Source organism: Oncorhynchus nerka, unplaced genomic scaffold (assembly GCF_034236695.1).
Source record: "Oncorhynchus nerka isolate Pitt River unplaced genomic scaffold, Oner_Uvic_2.0 unplaced_scaffold_5935, whole genome shotgun sequence".
In the NCBI taxonomy this organism is placed as follows: Eukaryota; Metazoa; Chordata; class Actinopteri; order Salmoniformes; family Salmonidae; genus Oncorhynchus; species Oncorhynchus nerka.
The window spans coordinates 1-10373 of NW_027035379.1; the positions used below are offsets into that span (position 1 = coordinate 1).

Consider the following 10373-nt stretch of genomic DNA (forward strand, 5'->3'; position numbering starts at 1 on the left):
GTTAACTGGCGTCCATTTTGTCTCCCTTCCACCCAGTGATCCTGGCTAAGTATGGGATAGTATGGTTAACTGGCGTCCATTTTGTGTCTCCCCTCCACCCCAGTAATCCTGGCTAAGTATGGGATAGTATGGTTAACTGGCGTCCATTTTGTCTCCCTTCCCCCCAGTGATCCTGGCTAAGTATGGGATAGTATGGTTAACTGGCGTCCATTTTGTGTCTCCCCTCCACCCCAGTGATCCTGGCTAAGTATGGGATAGTATGGTTAACTGGCGTCCATTTTGTGTCTCCCCTCCACCCCAGTGATCCTGGCTAAGTATGGGATAGTATGGTTAACTGGCGTCCATTTTGTGTCTCCCCTCCACCCCAGTGATCCTGGCTAAGTATGGGATAGTATGGTTAACTGGAGTCCATTTTGTGTCTCCCCTCCACCCCAGTGATCCTGGCTAAGTATGGGATAGTATGGTTAACTGGCGTCCATTTTGTGTCTCCCCTTCACCCCAGTGATCCTGGCTAAGTATGGGATAGTATGGTTAACTGGCGTCCATTTTGTGTCTCCCCTTCACCCTAGTGATCCTGGCTAAGTATGGGATAGTATGGTTAACTGGCGTCCATTTTGTATCACCCCTCCACCCCAGTGATCCTGGCTAAGTATGGGATGGATGGGAAGAAGGACACCAGACCTCTAGAATCTAACAACCTGAAGGACCATGACATCAGAGAAGGAGACATGTTTGATGACCCCAGACTGGACAAACTGTGGAATAAGGTGAGGCTTCTATGGCTTCACCCCAGTTTACAAACCAAGAAGTCATTTTGGGGCAACTTGTCCTCAGTTTCTCTTCCTCTATGGCTTTCACCCCAGTTTACAACCCAAGAAGCCATTTTGGGGCAACTTGTCCTCAGTTTCTCTTCCTCTATGGCTTTCACCCCAGTTTACAACCCAAGAAGCCATTTTGGGGCAACTTGTCCTCATTCTTCCCACTAACAGTGTAATGGAAATGTGTCCCTACAGGCTAAGAGTTCTGGTAAGTTCTCAGAGGAGGAGATGCAGAGTCTGAAGAGGGAGTTTCAACACCACAAGGACAAGATCAGCGAGTATAACATCGTCATGGATACCGTCAGCCGCACGTGAGGTGAGAGGGCTTTTTACGCTCGTTCTCGTTCTTCTCTTTTGTCTGTCGTTCTGCCTCTCTCTCCTCCTCTCTCTCTCCCTCTCCTCTCTCTCTCTCCCTCTCCTCTCTCTCTCTCCCTCTCTCTCCCTCTCCTCTCTCTCCCTCTCCTCTCTCTCTCCTCTCCTCTCCTCTCCTCTAGTGATTGTCAGTATTTACCCAGTGATGAAGTGTCACTGGTTTAGGTTGAATTATAATGTAGTTGTTTTTTTTGTCTGTCATTCTGCCTCTCCTCTCTCTCCTCTCTCTCTCTTCTCCTCTCTCTCTCTCTCTCCTCTCTTCTCCTCTCTCCTCTTCTCTCCTTTCCTCTCTCTCTCCCCTCCTTCTCTCCTCCATCTCCTCTCTCCTCTCCTCTCCTCTCTCCTCTCCTCCTCCCTCCTCTCTCCCTCTCTCCTCCTCTCCATCCTCTCCCTCCATCCCCTCCTCTCTCCTCCCTCTCCTCTCCTCTCTCCCCATCTCCCATCTCTCTCTCCTCTCCTCTCTCCCCTCTCCCTCTCCCTCCCTCCCTCCATCCCCTCCCTCTCCTCCTCTCCTCTCCATCCCTCTATCCCCTCCTCTCTCCTCCTCTCCTCTCTATCCCCTCTAGAGATCCATAAGAATGTGATCTCTCCATTAGAAGGGGAAGAAAAGAACATGTCCTGCATCAGAAACACACCGACCTGAAGGACAAGATGAGGTGTGTTTTAACGGTGTGTGTGTCCTGTGTGTTTTAATGGATTTGTGTGTGTGTGTTTTAATGGTTGTGTGTGTGTGTTTTAATGGTTGTGTGTTTTAATGGTTGTGTGTGTGTGTGTGTTTTAATGGTTGTGTGTGTGTGTTTTTAATGGTTGTGTGTGTGTGTTTTAATGGTTGTGTGTGTGTGTGTGTTTCAATGGTTGTGTGTGTGTGTGTGTTTTAATGGTTGTGTGTGTGTGTGTGTTTTAATGGTTGTGTGTGTGTGTGTGTTTTAATGGTTGTGTGTGTGTGTGTGTTTTAATGGTTGTGTGTGTGTGTGTGTGTGTTTTAATGGTTGTGTGTGTGTGTGTGTGTGTTTTAATGGTTGTGTGTGTGTGTTTTAATGGTTGTGTGTGTGTGTGTGTTTTAATGGTTGTGTGTGTGTGTGTGTTTTAATGGTTGTGTGTGTGTGTGTGTTTTAACGGTGTGTGTGTGTGTGTGTTTTAACGGTGTGTGTGTGTGTGTGTGTGTTTAAGCGGTGTGTTTGTCCTGTGTGTTTTAATGGTTGTGTGTGTGTGTGTTTTAATGGTTGTGTGTGTGTGTGTTTTAATGGTGTGTGTGTGTTTTAATGGTTGTGTGTGTTTTTGTGGTTGTGTGTGTGTGTTTTAATGGTTGTGTGTGTGTGTGTTTTAACGGTTGTGTGTGTGTGTTTTAATGTGTGTGTGTTTTAATGGTTGTGTGTGTGTGTTTTAATGGTTGTGTGTGTGTGTGTGTTTTAATGGTTGTGTGTTTTGTGTGTGTGTGTGTGTTTTAATGATTTGTGTGTGTGTGTGTTTTACTTGATTGTGTGTGTGTGTGTTTTGTTTTAACGGTTGTGTGTGTGTGTTTTAACGGTTGTGTGTGTGTGTGTGTTTTAATGGTTGTGTGTGTGTTATAGGATCTGAACCAGGGCTTTGAACGCCTGAGGAAACTCAGCCACGAGGGCTTCAGCGAGGACAGCGGTGAGTGGTATACACACACACACACACACAGTTGAGTGTGACTAGTTGATGTTCCCCCTCCCTCCTCTCCAGAGTTTAAAGAGCCCAGGGTGATAGAGCTGTGGGAGATGGCACAGAGAGCCAACCTGACTGGGGATGAACTGGACTCGCTCAAGGTGTGTGTGTGTGTGTGTTTCCATATCTGTTTTAAAGTGATCACTTTTCACAGTCTGGATCATAATGTTCTGTCCGGTTTGGGTGTGTCTCTCCCTGTGTGTGTGTGTGAGATCAGGAGGAACTGAAGCACTTTGAGACCAAGGTAGAGAAGCACAGCCACTACCAGGTAACCAATCAATATCAATTGTTAATCAATCCGTTTTTTTCCCTCCTCGATCTACACACAATACCCCATAATGACATCACAATACCCCATAATGACAAAGCAAAAACAACTAAAATATGACATTTACATAAGTATTCAGACCCTTTACTCCGGTACTTTGTTTGAAGCACTTTTTGGCAGCGATCACAGCATCAAGTCTTCTTGGGTATGACGATGCAAGCTTGGCACACCTGTATTTGGGGAGTTTCTCCCATTCTTCTCTGCAGATCCAATCAAGCTCTGTCAGGTTGGATGGGGAGAATTACTGCACAGCTATTTTCAGGTCTCCAGAGATGTTCGATCGGGTTCAAGTCCGGCCTCTGGCTGGGCCACTCGAGGACATTCAGAGACTTGTCCCGAAGCCACTCCTGCGTTGTCTTGGCTGTGTGCTTAGGGTCGTTGACCTGTTGGAAGGTGAACCTTCACCCCAGTCTGATGTCGTGAAAGTTCTGGAGCAGGTTATCAAGGATCTCTCTGTACTTTACTCTGTTCATCTTTGCCTCGATCCTGACTAGTCTCCCAGTCCCTCGCTGAAAAACATCCCCACCGTATGATGCTGCCACCTCCATGCTTCACCGTAGGGATGGTGCCACCTCCATGCTTCCCCGTAGGGATGTTTTGCCACCTCCATGCTTCACCGTAGGGATGGTGCCACCTCCATGCTTCACCGTGGGATGGTGCCACCTCCATGCTTCACCGTAGGGATGGTGCCACCTCCATGCTTCACCGTAGGGATGGTGCCACCTCCATGCTTCACCGTAGGATGTTGCCACCTCCATGCTTCACCGTAGGGATGTTACCAGGTTTCCTCCAGACTTGTTTTTCATGGTCTGAGAGTCTTTAGGTGCCTTTTGTCAAACTCCAAGCAGCCTGCCATGTTCCTTTTACTGAGGAGTGGCTTCCGTCTGGCCAATCTACCATAAAGGCCTGATTGGTGGAGTGCTGCAGAGATGGTTGTCCTTCTGGAAGGTTCTCCTCATAGAGAACTCATAGAGATCTATCAGAGTGACCATCGGGTTCTTGGTCACCTCCCTGACCAAGGCCCTTCTCCGCCGATTGGTCAGTTTGGCCGGGTGGCCAGCTCTAGGAAGAGTCTTGGTGGTTCCAAACGTCTTCCATTTAAGAATGATGGAGGCCACTGTGTTCTTGGGGACCTTCAATGCTGCAGAAATGTTTTGGTACCTTTCACCAGATCTGTGCCTCGACACAATCCTGTCTCGGGGCTCTACGGACAATTCCTTCAACATCACGGCTTAGTTTTTGCTCTGACCTGCACTGTTAACTGTGGGACCTTAATATAGACAGATGTGTGCCTTTCCAAATCATGTCCAATCAATTGAATTTACCACAGGTGGAATCCAATCAAGTTGTAGAAACATCTGAAGGATGATCAATGGAAACAGGATGCACCTGAGCTCAATTTAGAGTATCATAGTGAAGGGTTTGACTAATTTCAGTTCTTTTATTTTGTTTACATTTGCAAAGATTTAGGAATTGTTGTTACTCAATCCATTTTAGAATAAGGATGTAACGTAACAACATGTGGACAAGTGAAGGTCTGAATACTTCCTGTCTTTTATTCACCTCCTTGATGTCCCAAATGGACCCTTATGCCCTTAAGGCACTTAGAGATCTGAGGGGGGTTTGACAGGTGTAAGCTATATGGTGCTTCCACCAAGCAAGTGCCTAGGGTCCATTTGGGATAGGACCACTCACTTTCTCCTCCCTGCTTCTCTCTCTCTTCCCCCTGCCTCTCTCGCCCCCTACCTCTCTCTCCCCTGCCTCTCTCTCTCTCTGCCTGCCTCTCTCTCTCCCCCTGCTCTCTCTCTCTCTCCCCCTGCCTCTCTCTCTCTCTCCCCCTGCCTCTCTCTCTCTCTCCCCCCCTGCCTCTCTCTCTCTCTCCCCCTGCCTCCCTCCCCTCTCAGGAACAGTTAGAGTTATCCCACCAGAAGCTCAGACATGTAGAAGCTCTAGGAGACAACGACCACATCCTGAGAAACCAGGAAGAGATACATCCTGAGAAACCAGAGAGATGGGATAGGTAGGAGAGACAATAACCTGGCCGAGAAGACCAGAGAGATGGGATACAAGGTAGGAGAGACAATAACCTGGCCGAGAAGACCAGAGAGATGGGGGATACAAGGTAGGAGAGACAATAACCTGGCAGAGAAGACTAGAGAGACAATAACCTGGCAGAGAACCTGGCAGAGAAGACTAGAGAGACAATAACCTGGCAGAGAGACAATAACCTGCCAGAGAAGACTAGAGACAATAACCTGGCAGAGAAGACTAGAGAGACAATAACCTGGACAGAGAGACAATAACCTGCCAGGAGGCTAGAGACAATAACCTGGCAGAAGACTAGAGACAATAACCTGGCAGAGAAGACTGGAGAGACAATAACCTGGCAGAGAGACAATAACCTGCCAGAGGCAGAGAGACAATAACCTGGCAGAGAAGACAGAGAGACAATAACCTGGCAGAGAAGACTAGAAGACAATAACCTGGCAGAAGACTAGAGACAATAACCTGGCAGAGAAGACTAGAGAGACAACTGGCAGAGAAGACTAGAGACAATAACTGCCAGAGAAGAGAAGACCTGGCAGAGAGACTAGAGACAACCTGCAGAGAAGACTAGAGAGACAATAACCTGGCAGAGAAGACTAGAGACAATAACCTGGCAGAGAGACAATAACCTGGCAGAGAAGACTAGAGACAATAACCTGGCAGAGAAGACTAGAGAGACAATAACCTGCCAGAGAAGACTAGAGACAATAACCTGGCAGAGAAGACTAGAGACAATAACCTGGCAGAGAAGACTAGAGACAATAACCTGGCAGAGAAGACTAGAGAGACAATAACCTGGCAGAGAAGACTAGAGAGACAATAACCTGGCAGAGAGACAATAACCTGCCAGAGAAGACTAGAGACAATAACCTGGCAGAGAAGACTAGAGACAATAACCTGGCAGAGAAGACTAGAGCGATTTGTTGTAACGCTTCTCTCTCTTTCTCTCTCAGATGAAGAAGCACATGCAGGATTTAACCAGCAAGATCTCCCGTAAAGGACTGGACCGTAACGAACTGTAAGGGGTTCCTCAGACGAGGCCCTGGGGGACGACGACGACAGAAGGCTGTGTGTTTTCAACATCAGGACTCGAAACAACAAATGAAGTCTTTCTTCGTGTTTTTCTTGCTACAGTGGTTCAGAGTGTGGCGATCGATGCTGCTGTCATGACAACCCTACGATGGAACTTCTAATCTGCCTGTCTATATATACACACACACACACACACACACACTTCCGTCCACATTACTCTTTTGTAGACTACTTTAATGAAATCAGTGTTTTTCCGCGTAAATCTCATTTGTGATTATGTTCCATTTTAATAATGACGAGCCTGCCTCTATCTCAAATGGCACCCTATTCCCTACATAGTGCACTACGTTTGACCAGGGCCCTATGGAAGTAGTGTACTGTGTAGGGAATAGGGTGTCATTTGGGATGGAAGAACGTGTCTTTCAGTGCCACTACTTGTTTTTGTGTAAATATGTGTATATACCTATTGTAGGTACATCTGATTATGTCCATGTACCAAATGTCACCCTATTCCCTACATAGTGCACTACTTTTAACCAGAGCCCTATTCCCTACATAGTGCACTACTTTTAACCAGAGCCTCGTACGCTCTTGATCAAACGCCTAATAACTTTGATCAACAGTTTTATTATGAATTTATTTGAGACACATATTACCACCATCTAACCCTTCTAGGGAAATAGCTGCGTCACCATAGTAACACGCGGTATCAGTGGATTTGACGACATCGCCATAGTAACACGCGGTATCAGTGGATTTGACGACATCGCCATAGTAACACGCGGTATCAGTGGATTTGACGACATCGCCATAGTAACACGCGGTATCAGTGGATTTGACGACATCGCCATAGTAACACGCGGTATCAGTGGATTTGACGACATCGCCATAGTAACACGCGGTATCAGTGGATTTGACGACATCGCCATAGTAACACGTGGTATCAGTGGATTTGACAGTATCATTGGTATATCAGCAAATCTCAAGAACTCCTCCGTGACCTTTGGCCTAATGGTGAAATCCCTGAGCGGTTTCCATCCTCTCTGGCAACTCGGTTAGGACGGACTTCTGAATCTTTTGTAGTGACTGGGTGTGTTGATATTCAATGTCTGCTTTCAGTTTTTTTTATTCATCTACCAAAATAGGTGCCCTTCTTCTGCGAGGTTATTGTAAAACCTCTCTGGTCTTTGTGGTTGAAATGCACTGCTCGATTTGAAGGACCTTACAATTATCTGTATGTGTGGAGTGATGAGGTAGTCATTCAACAGTCATGTTGAACACTGTTCTGTGTGTGGCGTTGGAGTGATGAGGTAGTCATTCAACAGTCATGTTGAACACTGTTCTGTGTGTGGCGTTGGAGTGATGAGGTAGTCATTCAACAGTCATGTTGAACACTGTTCTGTGTGTGGCGTTGGAGTGATGAGGTAGTCATTCAACAGTCATGTTGAACACTGTTCTGTGTGTGGCGTTGGAGTGATGAGGTAGTCATTCAACAGTCATGTTGAACACTGTTCTGTGTGTGGCGTTGGAGTGATGAGGTAGTCATTCAACAGTCATGTTGAACACTGTTCTGTGTGTAGGGTTGGAGTGATGAGGTAGTCATTCAACAGTCATGTTGAACACTGTTCTGTGTGTGGCGTTGGAGTGATGAGGTAGTCATTCAACAGTCATGTTGAACACTGTTCTGTGTGTGGCGTTGGAGTGATGAGGTAGTCATTCAACAGTCATGTTGAACACTGTTCTGTGTGTGGCGTTGGAGTGATGAGGTAGTCATTCAACAGTCATGTTGAACACTGTTCTGTGTGTGGCGTTGGAGTGATGAGGTAGTCATTCAACAGTCATGTTGAACACTGTTCTGTGTGTGGCGTTGGAGTGATGAGGTAGTCATTCAGCAGTCATGTTGAACACTGTTCTGTGTGTGGCGTTGGAGTGATGAGGTAGTCATTCAACAGTCATGTTGAACACTGTTCTGTGTGTGGCGTTGGAGTGATGAGGTAGTCATTCAACAGTCATGTTGAACACTGTTCTGTGTGTAGGGTTGGAGTGATGAGGTAGTCATTCAACAGTCATGTTGAACACTGTTCTGTGTGTGGCGTTGGAGTGATGAGGTAGTCATTCAACAGTCATGTTGAACACTGTTCTGTGTGTGGCGTTGGAGTGATGAGGTAGTCATTCAACAGTCATGTTGAACACTGTTCTGTGTGTGGCGTTGGAGTGATGAGGTAGTCATTCAACAGTCATGTTGAACACTGTTCTGTGTGTGGCGTTGGAGTGATGAGGTAGTCATTCAACAGTCATGTTGAACACTGTTCTGTGTGTGGCGTTGGAGTGATGAGGTAGTCATTCAACAGTCATGTTGAACACTGTTCTGTGTGTGGCGTTAGAGTGATGAGGTAGTCATTCAACAGTCATGTTGAACACTGTTCTGTGTGGCGTTGGAGTGATGAGGTAGTCATTCAACAGTCATGTTGAACACTGTTCTGTGTGTAGGGTTGGAGTGATGAGGTAGTCATTCAACAGTCATGTTGAACACTGTTCTGTGTGTGGCGTTGGAGTGATGAGGTAGTCATTCAACAGTCATGTTGAACACTGTTCTGTGTGTGGCGTTGGAGTGATGAGGTAGTCATTCAACAGTCATGTTGAACACTGTTCTGTGTGTGGCGTTGGAGTGATGAGGTAGTCATTCAACAGTCATGTTGAACACTGTTCTGTGTGTGGCGTTGGAGTGATGAGGTAGTCATTCAACAGTCATGTTGAACACTGTTCTGTGTGTGGCGTTGGAGTGATGAGGTAGTCATTCAACAGTCATGTTGAACACTGTTCTGTGTGTGGCGTTGGAGTGATGAGGTAGTCATTCAACAGTCATGTTGAACACTGTTCTGTGTGTGGCGTTGGAGTGATGAGGTAGTCATTCAACAGTCATGTTGAACACTGTTCTGTGTGTGGCGTTGGAGTGATGAGGTAGTCATTCAACAGTCATGTTGAACACTGTTCTGTGTGTGGCGTTGGAGTGATGAGGTAGTCATTCAACAGTCATGTTGAACACTGTTCTGTGTGTGGCGTTGGAGTGATGAGGTAGTCATTCAACAGTCATGTTGAACACTGTTCTGTGTGTGGCGTTGGAGTGATGAGGTCATTCAACAGTCATGTTGAACAATTGCTCCTGTGTGTGGCGTTGGAGGATGAGGTAGTCATTCAACAGTCATGTTGAAACACTGTTCTGTGTGTGGCGCGTTGGAGTGATGAGGTAGTCATTCAACAGTCATGTTGAACACTGTTCTGTGTGTGGCGTTGGAGTGATGAGGGGTAGTCATTCAAACAGTCATGTTAACCACTGTTCTGGCAGACCGAGTGAGTCCTTGTAACTGATGTGGCTTTAAGTACATATTTACTACGGCACTTAATTAGCCTTGATATAACAATGGGGTTGAATACTTGACTCAAGACATTTCAGCTTTTCATTTATTTGTCAAAAAAATATATATCTAAAAAACATAACTCTGACATGATGGAGTATTGTGTGTAGCCCAGTGGAGAAAATAATCTCAGGTGAATCCATTTTAAATTAAAGCTGTAACACAAGGCTGTATTAACCAATCAGAGAGTTACTGAGAGAACCGGTGTTGTGATTGAAGTTACTGAGAGAACCAGTCATGATTGTAAGCCGATGTTTACCAGTCTTTGAACCATGAATACACAGTGTCTTATTGGCCCATGTGGGCGGGGCATCCTGAAGATTCAAAACACTGTAATAACAAAAAATGAATCAAATGTAGATCGAACAAATTTTTAAAAAAGTAATAAAACACTTTCTCGTCATCTGGATATTTTGTAGAAATTGGTACACAATGAGCATAACAAAATTTAACAGAATTAATTGTACTATTGTAGGCCTGAACATATGTTTAAAGCCTTACTGATGAATCATGTGTAGTTCACATGGGAATGGAACATAAAACCTGTTTCTGGCACCATGATAAAGAACAACAGTCACTGGAAACTATGAGTGCTGTCTTCACTAATGATCTCTTTTAAACTACAGGAACTGATGGCTTAGAGACACCAGAAGCCTCAGTATCTCAGAGGAC

General features: G+C 45.8%; 1 long non-coding RNA gene and 1 pseudogene across 2 annotated transcripts; both read left to right on the forward strand.

Moving 5' to 3' along the window:
* Positions 1-602: 602 nt before the first annotated feature.
* LOC135566323 (alpha-2-macroglobulin receptor-associated protein-like) lies at positions 603-5231 on the forward strand (annotated as a pseudogene).
* Positions 5232-6547, forward strand: LOC135566322 (uncharacterized). Of its 2 annotated transcripts, none has more exons than XR_010462038.1 (2): positions 5232-5277; positions 6207-6547. It is a non-coding gene; the product is annotated as an uncharacterized LOC135566322 (long non-coding RNA). The 2 variants fall into 2 exon arrangements; XR_010462039.1 differs by having other exon boundaries at positions 5256-5329.
* The last annotated feature ends 3826 nt before the right edge of the window (positions 6548-10373 follow it).